This window comes from Mustela erminea, chromosome X (assembly GCF_009829155.1).
Source record: "Mustela erminea isolate mMusErm1 chromosome X, mMusErm1.Pri, whole genome shotgun sequence".
Classification (NCBI taxonomy): Eukaryota; Metazoa; Chordata; class Mammalia; order Carnivora; family Mustelidae; genus Mustela; species Mustela erminea.
This window is the reverse complement of record NC_045635.1, coordinates 114,418,093-114,436,285: the sequence shown is the minus strand read 5'-3', so window position 1 is coordinate 114,436,285 and position 18,193 is coordinate 114,418,093. Positions and strand designations below refer to the sequence as shown.

General features: G+C 47.3%; 1 protein-coding gene across 2 annotated transcripts in view; it reads right to left on the bottom strand.

Moving 5' to 3' along the window:
* The window catches only part of FHL1 (four and a half LIM domains 1), a 61,567-nt gene extending 44,365 nt beyond the window's left edge, over positions 1 to 17,202 (bottom strand). Inside the window, exon 1 of one of the 2 annotated variants that reach the window (XM_032329812.1) lies at positions 17,062 to 17,202. The gene's annotated coding sequence lies outside the window, so the exon portion shown is untranslated. The remainder of the gene's footprint in view (positions 1 to 17,061) is intronic. The other variant, XM_032329810.1, reaches the window with a different exon arrangement.
* Positions 17,203 to 18,193: the final 991 nt, after the last annotated feature.

The window sequence follows — 18,193 nt, the reverse complement described above, 5'->3', positions numbered from 1 at the left end:
CTGGGGTACGAAAAACATTAAGAATACTTTTGCAACAAAAACAAAAAATAGGGACACCTGGGCGGCTCAGTGGGTTAAGCCTGTGCCTTTGGCTCAGTTCATGATCCCTGCTGAGCAGAGCTTCTCCCTCTGCCTCTGCCTCTCCCCCTGGTTGTGCCCCCTCGCTCTCTCAAATAAATAAATAAATAAATAAAATCTTAAAAACAACACACAAAAAATAAACAAGTGGGACTACATCATACTAAAATGCTTGAGCACAGCAGAGGAAACCCGTCAACAAAACGAAAAGGCAACCTAGTGAATGGGAGAAGACAGGTGCAAATCATATATCCGATGGAGGCGCATATCCATTACAGAAAGCATTCCCACCGCTTCAGGGCCCAATCCAAACAATCCAATTAAAAGATGGGCAGAAGGGGCGCCTGGGTGGCTCAGTGGGTTAAGCCTCTGCCTTAGGCTCAGGTCATGATCCCAGGGTCCTGGGATCGAGCCCCACGTCGGGCTCTCTGCTCAGCGGGGAGCCTGCTTCCTCCTCTCTCTCTACCTGCCTCTCTGCCTACTTGTAACCTCTGTCTGTCAAATAAATAAATAAATAAATAACTCTTTAAAAAAAAAAAAAAAAAGATGGGCAGAAGATCTCAACAGACATTTTCCCAAAGAAGTCATCCAGATGGCCAACAGGTACATGAAAAGATGCTCAACCCCATTCAGCATCAGGGAAATGCAAATCCAAACAATAGTGAGCTTCCACCTCACAGCTGGCAGAACAGCCGTCTGCCCTTAGGAAGAAGACAAGAAACAACAAGCATTGGTGGGGATGTGGAGAAAGGGGCTCCCTTGTGTGCTGTGGGTGGGAATGGAAATTGATGTGGCCGCTGTGGAAAATACTATGGAGATGCCTCAAAAAAATAAAAAAGGAACTATCGTCTGGCAATTCCACTTCTGGGTATTTAGCCAAAGAAAATGCAAACAGAAACTTGAAAAGGTATCTGCAGCCCCACATTCACTGCAGCATCATCTATGACAACCAAGACATGGGATAAAGAAAATGTGGTAAGGGGCACCTGGGTGGCTCAGAGGGTTAAAGCCTCTGCCTTCGGCTCGGGTCAGATCCCAGGGTCCTGGGATCAAGCCCCGCATTGGGCTCTCGGCTCAGTGGGGAGCCTGCTTCCTCCTCTCTCTCTCTCTCTGCCTACTTGTGATCTCTCTCTGTCAAGTGGATGAATAAAATCTAAAAAAAGAAAAAGAAAATGTGGTAAGATGCAGAGTGGAATATTACTCAACCATTAAAAAGAATGGAATCCTGCCACTTGCAATGACAGGGAATGTAGCTCGAGGGCATTGTGCAGAGGGAAGTCAGAGAAAGACAAATACCAAATGATCTCCCACATTATATGTGGAATCTTTAAAAAAAAAAAAAGCTTATAGAGGACAGACAGGTGGTTGCCAGAGGCAGGGGGTTGGGGGTGGGAGAAATGGGTGAAAGGTTAAGAAATAAAACAACAAAGACCAGAGCTATTTTTCCACATAGATCATTCACAATTCCCAGCAAATGAGCTTAATGAGAATAAAGTAGAAAATGAAAAAATGTAATGAGATTTCAAGAATATATAAAGAATAGGGCTGTCTGGATGGCTCAGTAGGTTAAGCATCTACCTTCAGCTCAGGTCATGATCCTGGGGTCCTGGGACTGAGCCCCACGTCGGGCTCCCTGCTCAGTGAGAAGTCTGCTTCTCCCTCTATCTGTGTTGCTCCCCTTGCTTGTGCTCACTCTCTCTTCAAGTAAGTAAAATCTTTTAAAAAAGCGGAACACTGGGGCGCCTGGGTGGCTCAGTTGGTTGAGCGACTGCCTTCAGCTCAGGTCATGATCCCGGACTTCCAGGATCGAGTCCCGCATCGGGCTCCCGGCTCTTTGGGGAGTCTGCTTCTCCCTCTGACCTTCTCCTCTCTCATGCTCTCTCTCACTCATTCTCTCATGAATAAATAAATAAAAAAAAGCTTTAAAAAAAAAAGCGGAACACTTAAGAATAAAAAAGCCATCTGTAACAGAAGAGGGGACACTAAAATTATCAGGCATTGGGAACAAATGTGAATAATGCAAAACCACCAAAGCAAAACAAATCAAAAGGCAAAATCCAGCAAGAAAAATGGAGTGGCAAATATTTGCTAAAGTCAAAAGGTAAAACCTTAACATTCTTGTCCTTTGCCCTAATGTTCAATGGTATTTTTGTTTTGTTTTAAAAATATGAAGATTGATGGCCCTTCAATGACTATTACAACAGCTCCCAGATAAAACAAATGATAAAATAAAAATTCACTTAATTGACTGAGAGGCTTGAATTACTCATTGCCAAGTTTGTGACTTTCCCACAACTCCAAGCATTCTTTCGTTAAGAAATAGGATTGTTTCCCCTGCCATGATGACTGTGGGTAGTTTTCTGGGGGACTACAGTTCTGTATTTTTACATAACTCACTGGGGAATACCAGCTCCTCAAATCAAAGCAACGAGGGACAAAGGATGAACTCAGATCCATAGAATGTGACAGTTCTGATAGAAGCATCTGGAGAGCACCGGCTATCTCAGAAGTTTGAGAGGAAGTACTGGGCAAAGACATTCTAATACTGCCCTCACTCCCACGAACCATCACCCAGTCATGTCTACTCAATCTGCAGAAGAGCCTCCAGACCTTCTCTTCCCTATAATCTCAAGTCCACAACCCTAATTTGGCCCATTATCACTTCACACCTAAACCAACTTCATCAGACATGCCCCTTCTTCATAGAGCTGCCAGAATAATTTTTCAAATGTACCACCGGGAATGCATCCCTCCCTTTGCCCTCAACCTTCCTCCATCGTAATCTAAAGACCAAATTTCCAGCATGAAATTCAAGACCTTCCCATCAGACCCATTTCACCTTTCCCCATTCTCAACTCTAGACTTCTGGCCAAAAGTTTTATCACTGCTGGAGAAGAGCAGGTGCTTTGGCTCATGCCCCCCTCCCCTTAAACCAGAGATTCTCAAATTCTGGCTGCCCCTGCAGAGCTAGAACCACTAGCAATATCTGGGTGCCACCCCCCCAGCCAAATTCCCTCCGAGGAATCTAATGTGTAACCAAATCTGAGAACGACTACCCCGAATGCCTACAGCCTGTAGCTGTGAAAGTTTAGTGGGCATCAGAGTCTCCAGGGGGCGTGGGAGTTATTCACACACAAAGTGTTGGGCCCCATCCCCAGTGTTCCTGGCTCATTTGGTCTGGGGTGGGCCAATGAATCCACATTTCTTTTTTTTTTTTTTTTTTTTTTTTTTTTTTTTTAAAGATTTTATTTATTCTTCAGAGAGAGAGGGAGAGAGAGCGAGCACAGGCAGACAGAATGGCAGACAGAGGCTGAGGGAGAAGCAGGCTCCCTGCTGAGCAAGGAGCCCGATGTGGGACTCGATCCCAGGACGCTGGGATCATGACCTGAGCCGAAGGCAGCTGCTTAACCAACTGAGCCACCCAGGCATCCCTGAATCCACATTTCTAACAAGTTCTCCGGTGATGCTGCTGGTCCAAAGACCCCACTTGGAAGAACAGTGGTCAGTGGCTAAAATTAGGACAGTGATACGTATAGATATGTTCTGTAGACACACAACAGTAACTATTGTAGGTACACCTCATTTGGTAAAAGAGAATGTACCATCTTCTGGAACCTCTTCCATGGTTGGCAAACTTGGGCTAAGAGTCCAGACTTCCGACTCTCTCCTCCTCCCCCTCAGTTCCATACTCTCCCCCACACCCTTCCCGTGTCTCTAACATCTTCTGCAATCAGAATAGAAGTTTTCTTGCTTGAAGAGATCACTTTTGTTTTTAATAACTCCCAACAGCACCTAGGAAGCTTAGCCAAGTGCCTTACACATAGAGTAAGCGCACAACAAATATTTGCATGATTTCATTTTATGATGTTCTCTGGTTCCTACTTTAGAACGCTGGGTCTGGCACCCCATGAACTGTTTCCTCACATGTGGGCAACCAGGCGGCCCTGCTTCCATCAATTAGCCACAGAGTAAATCCTTCACATCAGTGTGCACTCTGCTGGATCCACTACAGGGACAAGAATAAGCACACAAAGAAGAATGACAGGGGCTTATAAGGGGACATGACTCAACTTTTCAGCTGTGTCTCAGAAAACATTTACAAAGTACCCCTGGGTTCCATCGTCTCACAGCCCAGTGCTGCAGGACAAACCCCGTCACCAGGGTAGAGCACTGCTCTAGTAGTGCAAATGCTTAGGCCAACAGTTCCCTAGCTCTTCTGTGATGAGGTCCTACTTGTTCCTTAACAGAAAATCCACAAGTAACTGAATTACAGGTAAAGAGGAGACAGACGGGAAGGAGGAGATGAGGGGCCAAAGGGCTGGGGAAGCACTCAGGCAAGCAACAAAGGGCCAGAGGAGCCAGACTATTGGAGGCCTCGAGACTCGCCACGCCTGTCTCTACCTATAATGCAGATACATCACAATGTGGTCAGATGTTTAACTGATCACACCGATGATGGCCAGAAATTCCTGTACCATCAAGTCGGCTGCAGTACACGGTATCCATGACGAGGGTGGCCACGAGGAACGCGCTGGCTCGGCCTGCATTTGGTCACCACTGGCAGAGAGGGACCTGTGATCTTGGCAATGGAACTGGAACCCCCTGGCCTCCACAGGGACTGTGACTCAGGGAAGAGCTCTTTTCTGTGCCTAACGGAGGGGGCGGCACAGGTAGAGTTGGTCAGTGCAACCACATGGTGGCATCGGGAAGAAAATACAAAGAAGTCTATCCAGTAACAGGTGTAATGATGAGTATACACACAAAAAATTACTTCTGACATATAAAACATGTTTTAAATAGGCGAGCTCTATAACCAACTCTCCCCTTTATTAGCATTTTTTCAGGCAACTCTGGAGTTCTTCTCTCTGGGTCTAATGACAGACCCAACGGGATGGACACAATCTGTGACCAACCACATCCCCAAGGCATCCATTCCTTGGGTGGTCACCTTCATTTATGCTCTAATCCTGGATGTCTCATCAGTTGCTCTTCTAGTCTCCCTCAGTCTCAACACCCCTCTCAGAACCCAACCCCTGACCTCTGCTTACTACCACCTGTCATAAAACACTCTGTGGTTTTGTTTTTAAGTACACTCTATCCCCGACTTGGGGTTCAAACTCATGACCCTGAGAGTAAGAGTCGCACGTTCCACCCACTGAGCTGGCCAGGTGCCCCTAGAATGTTCTGTTTCTATAGCCAACTCAAGAAAGCAACACATACTTGCAATTGGCTTGTAATAATCACCCGGTTCCAATATAAAGAAACCAATTACAATAAGACCTTAAAAACCTCAATCTTCTCACCGGAGTTTCCTGGACAGCTGGCTGCAGTGAGTAACGGCGCAGAGGTTCTGATGTTAAGTCTCTACCCTATCTCACGCCATGCGAGAGCGTCTGGGCCAAAGCCGCCAGGCTGACCTGGATATTGGCTCAGAGTCGGCATGAGCTCACCAACGATCACTGCTGCTCGTAACACCATAAATACAAGGGTCAAAAAAGGGCACATGGAGTTGTAGGGTGGGGAATTTGTTAAGTCCGGGACCCTACTCCACCACAAAGATTGTGTGATGTCCCCCACTGGTGACAAAGCAAGCAAGACCCAACCCAATGCTCCCACAGACCTCTCCAGAAACTACTGTGCAGCCAGCCGGCTGGAACTGGCCCGCTCCCTCGGAAGCTCCGCCTTCCACTTGGCGGGGAGAGGGGGCCCAGGATACCAGTTACTGCCTCTCAGAAGCACGTCTCTTATGTTACTAGCACTGAAACACACACACGGCCCTTCTATCTGCAAGTTCACAGTAAAAAAGTGCCTGATACAGTCTTGGTATTTCTGAATCCTAAAGCGTTTCTAAATAGATTTGGGGAGCAGTTTTAGGTTTGCAGAGAAACTGAGCAGGAAGTACGGCTCCCGTTTACCTCAACACCTCCCTCCTGGTTAACATCCTGTATTCCCGCAGCACGTCCGTCACAACCCATGAGGCGGTAGTCACACGTTATCATTCCTTCAAGTCCATAGTGTACATCGGTGCTGTGCATTCTACAGATTTTGACAAATGTTGAAGGTTTTCTCCCCTTTACATACGTGCTGAGGTGCGATGAATCACCTACCTTACCTCGAGAGAACATTGTAAAAGGAAGTCTCCTAGGATTATAACGTAAATCATTTGCTTCTTTTGAATGATTCATGGTTTCAAAGCCTGTCCCCTCCCCACCCCATAGCCCACAAACACATTCAACTCTGATTATCTGGAAGCCAACTGTTCACCACTCCCAAACCTCCAGAGCGGCCCCGACCTTGAAAGGAGTCTGGAGAAATGACAGGACCACAGAACAAAAAGTAAGAAAAACAGCCTCTGAAATGATAGCTGATGTGTTGGAATGAGTCAGTGTGTTGATAACTCGGGCTGGAGAGGTTTACAAAAACAGCTTTGGTAGCAGAACGCGGGGCAGCGGAAGAGCAGCGGCATCAGGAGACAGAAAAGCCGAGGAAGAAGAAACCGGGGAGAGGAAGACGGGGCGGGCCGGACGCAGTGGCACGCAGGAGCGACAGCTGGACACTAGCCGGACAGCGTGACGGCAGTGAAACCGACCGCCAGCTAGACGCACGCAACAGTGCCATGGACGGTTTTCCAAGGAGTGAGGGAGGAAGGGACAAGGTGCGTCTCAGTACTCTGGCCCCGAAACTGCCTAATTCTTCTTCCATCTCAATCTGTCAAGGGGAAGGCAACGTTTAACATACTAAAAGCTTTTCACACGAGCGTGGAAAGATGGCACTCCTACCACCCACGGAAAATGCCTTCCGAAACCTTTTCGAAGGCTCAAGGGACAGGGTTTCTTTATTCCTGTCTATCGATGATGTACAGACACTAGCTAGAGGTATAAATATATAGACAGGCAAAATATTTACTAGTGCGAAGCAAAATTCAAATTATTTCATCTGTCCTGCTCTTGGGGGATGTGACAGAGCACATGGTAACTACTTCAGAAGAACACGGCCACTCTTCTGTTTTTATCAGCATCATTTCCCTCTGGGCTGGAATCTAAGCTTACAAAGCAGCTCTCACACGAAAGCACATTAGTGGTTGCCTGGCGATGGGGGCAGAGGGTAGAATGTAAGGGCCGAAGGAGCACAAGGAAAGTTTTGGGAGAATGATAAAAATATCCTACCTCCTGCTGGTGGCAGTGGCTTCACGGGCGCATACGTCTGCCCAAGCTCAACAAAGCGCACGCCTTAAGTGGATGCACTTGACAGTCCATAATGATAAGCAATGAAGTGGATTTTAAATCATCTCGATCATTCTACAGCGTACATGTGCACCACATAATGATGTGGTACCCTTTACACAATTGTGGTACCCTCTATGCAATCTGATTATTCCTTAATAAAGTAGGGAAAACATTTGATATTAAAAAGGGGGCTCTAGGGGCACCTGGGTGGCTCAGTGGGTTAAAGCCTCTGCTTTCGGCTCGGGTCATGATCCCAGGGTCTTGGGATCGAGCCCTGAATCGGGCTCTCTGCTCAGCGGGGAGCCTGCTTCCTCCTCTCTCTCTGCTTGCTTCTCTGCCTACTTGTGATCTCTGTCAAATAAATAAATAAAATCTTAAAAAGGGGTGGGGGTTCTAACAAGGGCAGACAGCTTTAGCTGTAGAAGCAAGTATAAACATTCACCTCCTATTAGGTACCCGGCTGCCTGGTTTCTTTCCTTCGCGTGGTTCGCTGTGCTTACCACATTGCAAAATTCCTTCCCACGTCCTTCCTTAAAAGATGCAGGGCTTTTTTGTAGCCTAGAAGGGAAGCGCCCAGGATTTAAATATTTGAACTGGTCCTAGAATCTGAAGATGCAGAATCATTAGGAACTTAGTGTCCCTTTAGCTTCCAGAAGCTACCTGGCTGAGGAACTGATCATTTTAGGAATTTGAGACTACAGTTATTTATAGGCTGTTTCTTAGAAGCTGCTGAAAAACATAAAATTGTGTTAATTCAAATCTGTGAATCTATTACCATGGCTTACTGATGCAGAAATGTCTGGACTTTATGGCTCCTGTGTGTGTGCTTGTGTATACTTTGTGGTCTCTAAGAGACCTGTGGGGAGGGGAGAACACCTGTTACTTCCCTTCACCTGGCCACATATAGTGCACATGATGGATTAGGCCTGGGCAGATGCTAGCCATCAGCTTTGAAAACAAGAATGCAAAACCAAGCTTCGATGTCTTCCTAGTAAATCACGCATTTCCAATGTGACATGAGTCAAGCAGTCTTACCCACACCCTAAAACTGAAAGTAACAAGTCTTAATCCAATATAGAAATTTAGTTTTGTCCCAGCCTCATCAAAAGCACCTTGCCGATAAAACCTCTGTAACTCCCAGCTAGCATTTTCTTAGTATTGAGAAATAAATGTAAACCCTTGTGGCTATTACAAAGTCTTGTGATTACAGAGCATATGGTGAACATTTCCTGGCTTGGAATATATGTAAGACCCACAGAGTTTATGTCGGTAAAGAAAATATGAATTCGGGCACCTGGGTGGCCCAGGGGGTTAACGCCTCGGCCTTCGGCTCAGGTCATGATCTCAGGGTCCTGGGATCGAGTCCCACATCAGGCTATTTGCTCAGCAGGGAGCCTGCTTCCCCCAGCCCGTCTCTCTGCCTACTTGCTATCTCTCTCTGTCAAATAAATAAATAAAATCTTTAAAAAAAAGAAAATATGAATTCTACAAGCACTGAAGTGCTGACAGCAGACTTACTTTGATTGTTCTTCTTCTAGGTTTCACCGCATTTAAAAACCACTACACATGTATCTTCTGTGCATTTTATATCTATGGCTGTTCAAAAATGAAGCCCTAGCAGATCTCGCTGGTTTAAATACAGAAGAAAACCCATTTTCCGAAGAGAGAGCCGGTGTACTCCAGGACGCCGGGAAGCGCCGTTTGCGCCCCGATAACGTGCGCAGTCATTAGCAGGCGGCAATGAGAAGCAAGAGCAAAACCTACTTAAGAACACACCCCTAGGCAAGGGTACAATTTTCTAATTTGTTCAAATGGTAAGCCCTTGGCAATGAGTATCCGATCCATATTCATTATCTCACAAAGCTGCCGCTTCGCTGGGGTCTGGGCCTTAGACAAGGGAGGAGGTCGTGTTTGCAGGTTTCCGTGTCTACGCAGCAGGCGTGATCTCTACGCAGAGTGTGTGCTTAATGCTCGTCCACCAGGGAGGTTTCTCTACCCAGTGGCACCGGCTCTCTTTATCCCACGCCTGCTCCGGAGAGCGGCTTCCCTGCCCGGCCCGGGGTTGGGGGAACCCTAACACTGTCAAGTGGGGTCAGCAGAAGACTCGGCGGCAGATGAGCGGAACCATGTGGCTACACCCAGAGCCCAGTAAAAGGCAAGTGGGGAGAGTCTGCTGGGCTGAAAAGAGAGTGACCCCAAGAGTGACAGAGACACACACACAAAGGAGATGCAGAAAGAGGGAGCTACAGGAAGAAAGGAAGCAGGGTAGGCGAGGAAAGGGAGGGAAGCTTGTGGATGGTTTTCACAGGACCACATTACAACTCCTCTGTGGGTCTGTGTTAATGACGCCACACGGCCAGCATCTGCTATGATTTTAACTTCCTACCTAAGTCAAAGCAGATGCCACCTTTATTTTTTAAAAAGATTTTGATTTATTTGACAGGGAGAGATGGAACGCAAGCGGGGAGGAGTGGGAAAGGGAAAAGCAGGTTTCGTGCCAAGCAGGGAGCCCGATGCGGGGCTCGATCCCAGGACCCTGGGATCATGACCTGAGTGGAAGGCAGACGCTTAATGACTGAGCCACCCTGGTGCCCCAGATACAATCTTTAAAATTTCCTTCCTACATTTTTAACAGACATCCCATTTTACAAAGAAAAAGAATACATTCATGCAACAATAGCCCCATGGTCTTCCAGACTATCATGCAGAAAGACTCTCAAAAAGTCAATTTTCACTTCTGCGACTATAGGCAGCTTTGACATTTGGTACTTGCCCCGTAGGCCAGGGGAAATTAAATGGAGAGCTAGATGCAAGAAAGAGGTTCCCCACCACTAACGCTCAATTTCAATAAAGCAAACAAGAGGACAAATTCCTATAAAGCTTCCAGCTGATTTTTTTTTTTTTTTTTGGTGAGGAGTTTTTTTTTTAAGTTATCTCCACGCCTAGTGTGGGGCTCGAACTCACAACCCTGAGATCAAGCTTGGTAGGCTCTACGGACTGCGTCAGCCAGGTGCCCCTACTCTCAGTTGTTCTGATCATTTTCTGAAGTTGGGAAATACTTGGCCTTTTTGGTATCCTTTTGTATAGTTAACATACTTCCACCATAAAAGTCTTCTTTTGAGGGACAGGCCACCAAAGTTTGTGACTGTAAAGAGTTTTTATTTAGGAAATAAAAACTTAACTCTGTACGTAGGACCTAAAACTTCAAACTAGAACCCCATTAGCACGTTATATTTTTATATCTGGAAGCAGATGCTCCACACCTCTTTGTGCCTCAGTTTACTTATCCATAAAATGAAGGCGAATGGGTCTTGACAGCCCTTTCTAGCGTGGGAATGCCATGGCTCGAGTTGGAGGAGGAGAAATTTAAAGGAGCTTATGTGATCCTTCTCTAACTCCCCGGCACGGCTCCCATCTCACTCCCATGACCATGACTTCTCTCTAGAGAAGTAATAGTAACTCAAAATCTTTTAGTAAAGTTTTTTTAAAAAAAATAGCTTAGGCTATGTTTGTAAGTTGGAGATTTTGCAGTTGGACTCCCTCGAGCGTATCATTAAAAAAAACCACTACATTTTAAAAACAATACAAAACGCTGTCACTAATTTCTGGGCAGTGGGTTATAACCAATTTTTCTATTCTTCTTTAGGGTTTTCTGTGTTTTTCTGAACTTCCCTACAATGAAAGAGTACCAGTACTGTCATTAAAAAGTTGGATTTTTGAAAGGGATTAGTGCATTCTTGCAAGTTTTATCAGATCTCCCAAGTCTACTCTAAAATCATGAAGGGGGGGTACAAAATCCCTATCACAATGCGTGCCCACGCTCAGGGGCTGATTGCCGCAGCCTGAGTCATGACATTATTATTATAATCAGAATCTATGGTTCCCAGACCTCTGTGGAAATCAAAACATGCATTTTATCTAAATAACATTTCTCCCCCTGCCCCCCGCAGCATCCTGGCCCTTGAGAATCATGGTTAAAATTCCTTTCCAATTTAAAGTAAATGAAATGAAACATGAAGTCCTCCTTCTACACACACACACACACACACACACACACACACACAACCCCCCCCCAAAAAAAAAACTGCTTGCCAGACAAAATGATTGCTATTGGGCTGGTTTTTTTCCCCCCTCTTGTTATGCTCGAAAACACAACACATCAAAAGTTAAAATAAATATTTAGCTGTCAAAACAAAACACACCCCCCATATGGAAAACACAAGTATGAATTTGATGACGTTTATTATAAAAACAACTTCCACAGCATAAACAAATGTTTAAATTGTTTAAAAAGATGACAAAACCAGATGATGTCATTACTAAGTTCTACACGACAGTCCCATGAAAGGTAGCAGGTGCACCGCAGAAAGAATATGAACACCACCAGCTAACTTCCAGGGTCATGGTCATCAAAACAGTGTTCGAAAAATTCAAGTCAGACAGCAAATGAAGTTCTCCAAAATGACAATTACAGGCTTAGTTCGGGTAGATCCCTAGAACAAATTTGCTGCTGAACTCATTTCTCATTAGTGGAGGAAAGTGCAGTGATTCGGCTCCCCATTCTCTTCCTGGATACAATCCATCATCTATGACATGTTACCTCTGAAGCCTCTTTTTATCCAGGACCAGTAACTCACCTTCATGCAGCATGCTCAGCTCAACCCCCCCTTCACTGACCCCAAGATTCAGAAAGCAGCAAGGCACCGGGGCTTAGTCATGGGACTTACCTTCAAATCCCAACTCTCCCACTGGCTGTGCAATCTTAGACAAGCTACTTCGCTAGCCTCATCTGTGAAATGCACATCGCTACTTTGCAGAGTTGCCAGGAGGATCAAATTACACAATGGGTGTAAATTCAGCGGAGCGTAATTTCTAGAACTATAGCAGGCCTTCAAGGAATGTCAGTTCCCTTTCTCCCCCTACTCCTGGCCACTTACTTCCAAGTATGATCAAATTTAACGTTCATGATTTTAATTACTCTCAAGCAAGCTCAATGGTATATAGGGCATGCAGTAATTTTAATTTTGTTAAGTAAAATTTTGAATGGAGCACGCCACGAGGGAGATGGTACAATAAGGTTGTGCTCAAAAACCATGAACTTCTGAAGAGTAAGATGATCTTAACCTTGATGTCTGCTTCCACCCCTGACCAGCTGTACAACCTAAAGCAAGTCCCTTTGCATTCTGAGCCTGGTTCTTCATGTATAAGATGAAAAGAATATAGAATGTATACAAAGGCCCAGCACAGCGCAAGTGCCATACATGGTAGCTCTTACTGGTCTTTTAATTATTCAGGTCGATGTATTGGGACTAGTCACTTTTAAGACTAGTAGGGTGAGCTCAGCCAACATTCAATGTCATGTCAAGATGCTGTTACTGCTTTCTACTCTGCCTGAAGTTACATTTTACTGCCTCTTGTAGAGGGAATTCTACCAACCTCAGTACGACTGACATTCTGGGCCAGGTAATTCTTTGGTGTGGGGGTTGCCCCAGGTGACACAGACTGCTTGAGGCCGAATCCTTGGCCTCTACCCACTAGACACCAGCAGGTGCCGCATCCCAATTCACGACAGCCAAAAATGTCTCCAGACATTGTACAGTGTCCCATAGGGGGCCAAAATGCCCCAGTTAAAAACCACTGGTCTAACACTATCCACAAACAGCGCAATGCACAAGGATCTTGGGAGGCAGCCCTGTAGGAGGGCGAAGGTTTACCAGACCTACTGTCCAGTATCATCCCCTCTTCTGTGTTCCAACGTCCATTATCCATAACTCAAAGTTGACCACAGAAGAATAATTCTGCTTGGCCCCATTTGCTGTTTGAAGATGACTTTAAGTGACATAAAATGCTGACCTTAAAGAGCAGAAGTCTATGTCCTAAGCACTTCATGTCAAACGTATCTTTTTTTTTTTTTTTTAAACGCCATAGGCCTTAAGACCCTTAAAACTTGTAAACCAGGTGCTTGGGTGGCTCAGTAGGTTAAGCATCTGCCTTCGGCTCCGGTAATGATCTCGGGGTCCTGGGATCGAGCCCCACATCAGGCTCTCTGCTCAGTGGGGTCTGCTTCTCCCTCTCCCCCTTCCCTGCTTGTGCTCTCCCTCTCATTCTCTCAAATAAATAAATAAAATCTTTTTTTTAGAAAGATGACTTATGAACCAAATTATTACCCAAACTGAAAAAGTACATCTTCATCAGGAAGGTGTGGTACTATTTATACAATGAATATTTCCCTGGCAAGAAACGACTCCACTGTGCGTACCGCAGAAGCATGTTTAATGTGTATAAAGTGCTATGTTAATGCCCAAAAGACCCTGCACACCCCTTAATTGTTCACAACAAATTCATGGTCTGTTTTTCATTCTAATAACTGCCCCAGAAGGCGGGAACCATTTCTTATCCACCATGTATCCCTGGATCTCGTGCAGAGCCTCCAACCCAGGCGGCAACTCAGTAAATGTTTGTTGAATAAATAAATGGTCATATATTCTGCTTAATTAAGTACTCTGTTGACAACGGGAAAAAAAAGAACCTTTCTTTGCTCTCATCCAACAGGAGCTGAAAGAAAAGATCTTTTTAGGAGAAAATAATTACAGTCTACTCCCTTTTTACCCCAAATCCAAACAACTGGAAAGTTCAATTAACCAAAAAAATTTTGTAGGCAAAAGTTGGGGAAAGCAGCCAAAGAGATAAGGCCTAAAGTTCAAGCAAGCACAAACATTTGTTCAGCTCCCAATGTCGCTGGCACCAGAGGGGGAAAAAGGGAGGGGTGTAGGGCAGAAGGGAACCAGGAGGTGGAGAGCAGGAAAGCAGGGATCAGCCTCTGACGGTTGCTTCCATTCCTTCAACAAACTGTTTTCTTTTTTTATTGTCAAAACTTTAAGGGTGAGAGTCAAATTTCTTTTTTTTTTTTTTAAAGATTTTATTTATTTATTTTACAGAGAGAGAGAGAAAGAGATCACAAGTAGGCAGAGAAACAGGCAGAGAGAGAGAGGGGGAAGCAATCTCCCTGACTAGCAGAGAGCCTGATGCGGGACTTGATCCCAGGACCCTGAGATCATGACCTGAGCCAAAGGCAGAGGCTTAACCCAAGCCACTGAGCCACCCAAGTGTCCCAGAGGGTCAAATTTCTACTGCAAAGACTTGATTTGCCAATTATTCTTCAAATGGCTATATGCAAAAATCTTCAAGACTGTTTCGAATGATTCTTGATCATTCTTTGATTAATTTCTGAAATTTCTTCATCTTTTTTCCTCCTCCAGTCCTGCAGGGCAAACAACAGGTTCTCGAAAAGCTGGCTAAAGACATCCATTTATTCCTTTTGTCTGGAGAAACTGTAAGCCCCCTCCACCCATCAAAATGCTTCCCTCTGTAAAAGATTTTACCATTCTTAGCATTCTATTCCTATGAGAGAAAACAATCAGACTTAAATTATATTTTTAAATGCACAAGTTTTAGATTGTTGCCTGTATACAGAACGTGTATCAGAGTAACATTAGAAATGGTGCATTTAAAAAAAATAGAAAGAAATGGTGCACTTAATAATGCTTTTTTAAACGCATTTTCATCAGTCTATGAGAGGAGAATCTCTATTTCCACTTAAAACATTTTCAGTTTTGCATTTCCAGTAAACAAAATAATTACTTAAGTGGTCCATTCATTTGGTAGATACTAGATTAGCTCCAATACACTGGTATCATACCAGAGGAATCTTACACAAATTTTTTTGAAAATTTCACTCAAAAATCTAGACTTGGTTGAAAATTAAAAAAAAAACACAGAAATTCAATATGGGCATGGAAACAGAATTCTAAAAACCATATATGGTTACAGATCCTATATGGTGGTCTTTGATACAAACTTATTGCAAGGCAATATGCACAAATCATGGCCTATCTGACCAATTTCCCGTTGCATAAAGATTATACTTGCTCTTAAAAATGTTAAATAACCATTTTTAAAGACTGAAGGTAAAGACTAGATTGGAACCTTATGTAACCAAAATGGGAAGGCACATATAGCCTCACCACATTAAAGGCAGATGCCTTTTTAGTATGCACCCTTCTTAAGCAAATATGAGCATGAGTTTCCGAAGGCAAAGCTACCATCCCAGAAGCCCTTGCTTCTTCAGTGTAAAGAATGGGGAGGGTTCTGTTCCCGAAGAGGAGTTGGGGAGGGAAAGGCTTTGCAAAATTCCAAGGGAACTTATAGTTGAAACTTATGCTATTTTGTAAATGTTCACATTTCCAAGGAACAACATCAAATTTACATTAAAACTGTCTTAATCAAGATACGAAAAAAATTATTCCTACTGCTCTATAGGCTTGCCATAGATTTGATAACCGAGGGAAGAATTACAGGCAATTACAAAATGATGGCTCCAATTAGGAAAACTGGATCTATTCCAAATTTAAATCATTGGGGGGCTCAGATAATCCCGATGGAATAATTTAAACGAATATAGGGGACTTTCAGCAAAAACGTACATTTATTCCATTTCTATTTCGTCCAAAAGCCAAGCCAAAAAGAAAAAAAAAATGTCAAGCAAAATGCTAACACGACGTATCTCTTGCCCTTCAGGAAATTAAAAAACCAAACCCGGAGTCCCCTATATAAACCTCGTTCTCTTTTCTTTTCCCAAGGGGTCTTCCTAGCACAGGGTTTTTATTGTAAAGGGCAATTCAAACAAACCTGAGAAACTCGCACAGTCCCCAGTGCAGAAAATAATATAGCACTGAACACGAACCACACACATTCTTCCCTTGCTCATTTGCAAACCTCTACCTAGTCCTGGACGGCTGGGAAGAGGCCACCAGTAACGGAAGAGAAAGAGAAGGAATGGAAGAGAATGAGAAACTTCGAAAGCACAAACCTCTCTCCCAGAACCTAGAACAGACAGCACCTTGTAGGGATTTCACGCTTTCGAAACGGAAAGGTCACACCCTGCAGTTTTGAAAATCCACCTTCTAAGGCTCAACCCACGTGACAGAACGTTCCTCTGGCTTCTTCTCTAGGTTCCACGCTGGAGCTGAAATCTCCCACTCTCCCCACCCCCATTCACCCACCCCCGCCATCCCCTCAGTAAGAAGAACCGCTGCGGACCCTCCCCGCCCCCCTCACTCTCTCTGCACCCCACCCCCAGCTCCTCCAACTGCCCCCCCAGCATCCCCGTCGAGAAAAGCCCGACTAGCCCGCTCACCTCCACGCCCGCTCGTCCCCACCCCAGTCCTCCTCGTTGTGCGAAGCCGGGCAGGTCCCCCCTCGCTCCCGCCCCATCCCCGCCACCCCGGAGGTGCATGCCCCGGGAGGGCGGCCCCGCCTCGCCCCGCGCCCCCCAGCCATCCTGGCGGAGAACACCAATGGGTGCCCCCACCTCACCCCGCCCCCACCGCCCTCCAGTCTCGAGAGGAAAACCAGGGGCCCCTTCCCCTCCCCCCTCCCCACTCCCCACCATTCCGCGGAGAAAGCACCGGGAGACCCCCCCGCTCCCGGCACGCCCGCTCCCCCGTCCCCACGCCACTCCCTCCCCAGTCGCTCCCCTTCCCCACGCCCGCCACCGGGGTGGCCGAGGCACGCACCCGAGGGACCCCGCGGCCCCCACCCGGGCCGGGCGGCCGAAGCCCCAGGCCGCAGGTACCCGCCGCGGCAGGCCGGGCGGCCCGGGCGGCGGCGGGGCTGGAGGGCGGCCGCTCCCCCGGGCCGCGGGGCCGGCGGGCGGGAGGCGCACACGCACGCACACGCGGGGAGAAAGCGGGCTTACTGCCTGGCGATGCTCGCCCGCGCAGCTGTCTCGGCGGCGGCCGCTGCCTGCACCGAGGCCGAGGCGCAGCGGCGGCGGCGGCGTCGGCGGCGGCTGCGGACTGAGCCCCCTGGGCCGGGCGCTGGATGTAGGGCGCGGGAGGGGCGCGAGAGGAGGGGCGCGCGGGGGAGGCGGGGAGGGGGCGGGCGCGCGCGCGTGGGGGCGGGGCGCGGCGCGCGCCTGCCAGGGCTCTGCCGGCCGGGGCTGCGGGGCGCGGCGCGCGCGGGAGCCGGACCGGCAGGGGGCGGGGGCGCCACGCACTCCGCGCGGGCACGTGCCCCCGCCTTGGGAGCGGCCGGGCTGCTGGTGCGGCGCGAGCACGCGGGGAAGGAGGCTGCGGGAAGGCGGGGACGAGCGTCCCCCTCCTCCCCCGCCAAGGGGCGTCTCTGGTCTGGAGACCGAGGGGAGGGCAGGCGGGCGGGGGGCGCTCGGTCTCCCCCCTCGCGCTGCAGCCCTCGAGGCCGGCGGGGAGTCACGAGTCACTGCAGGCAGCCGCGGCCAGGGCAGGGGAGGTGGGAGCAACAAAGAGAGTCCAGCGAAGGTGGCCTCACCGGCGGCCTCCGCTAACCTGCGCACTCCCTGCAAAGCGGTCGGGGTCCAGGGTGCGCCCCATTTCGGCCGCAGACTGCGGAACCCCGTGGGTAGGAACGCTGTGGGAGGATCCACCGGCGACCCTTCCGCTTAGTAACAAGCTGGTGGGAGCGAAAGGAGCTCCATGCATACGCCTAATGCCACCATCCATCCAGAAGGCTTTTACATCACCCAGAAAAGCACTGATGGCTAAGCGGCACGTGTCTACTCCTTCACTCGACATTTGGTTTCCTGCGCCGTCACCACGTGCCAAGCCTAGTGCCAGGTGCTGGGGATACAGCGGAGAGTCATACGAAGCACCATCCGCCCTGCCCTGGGAGCTTGCAATCTAGAGAGGGGAGACAGATGAAAAAGAAGGGAGAAAATAATCAAATTTGGGCTAAGGTCTGTGCAGGAAAAGAAGAGGTTGCAAAATGGGTGGTTGGGAGAGGAAGGAGGAGGTGACGTTTAAGTCGAGCCCTGGAAGTTCTCACAGAAGCAACCATAGAAATAGCCAAGGAAG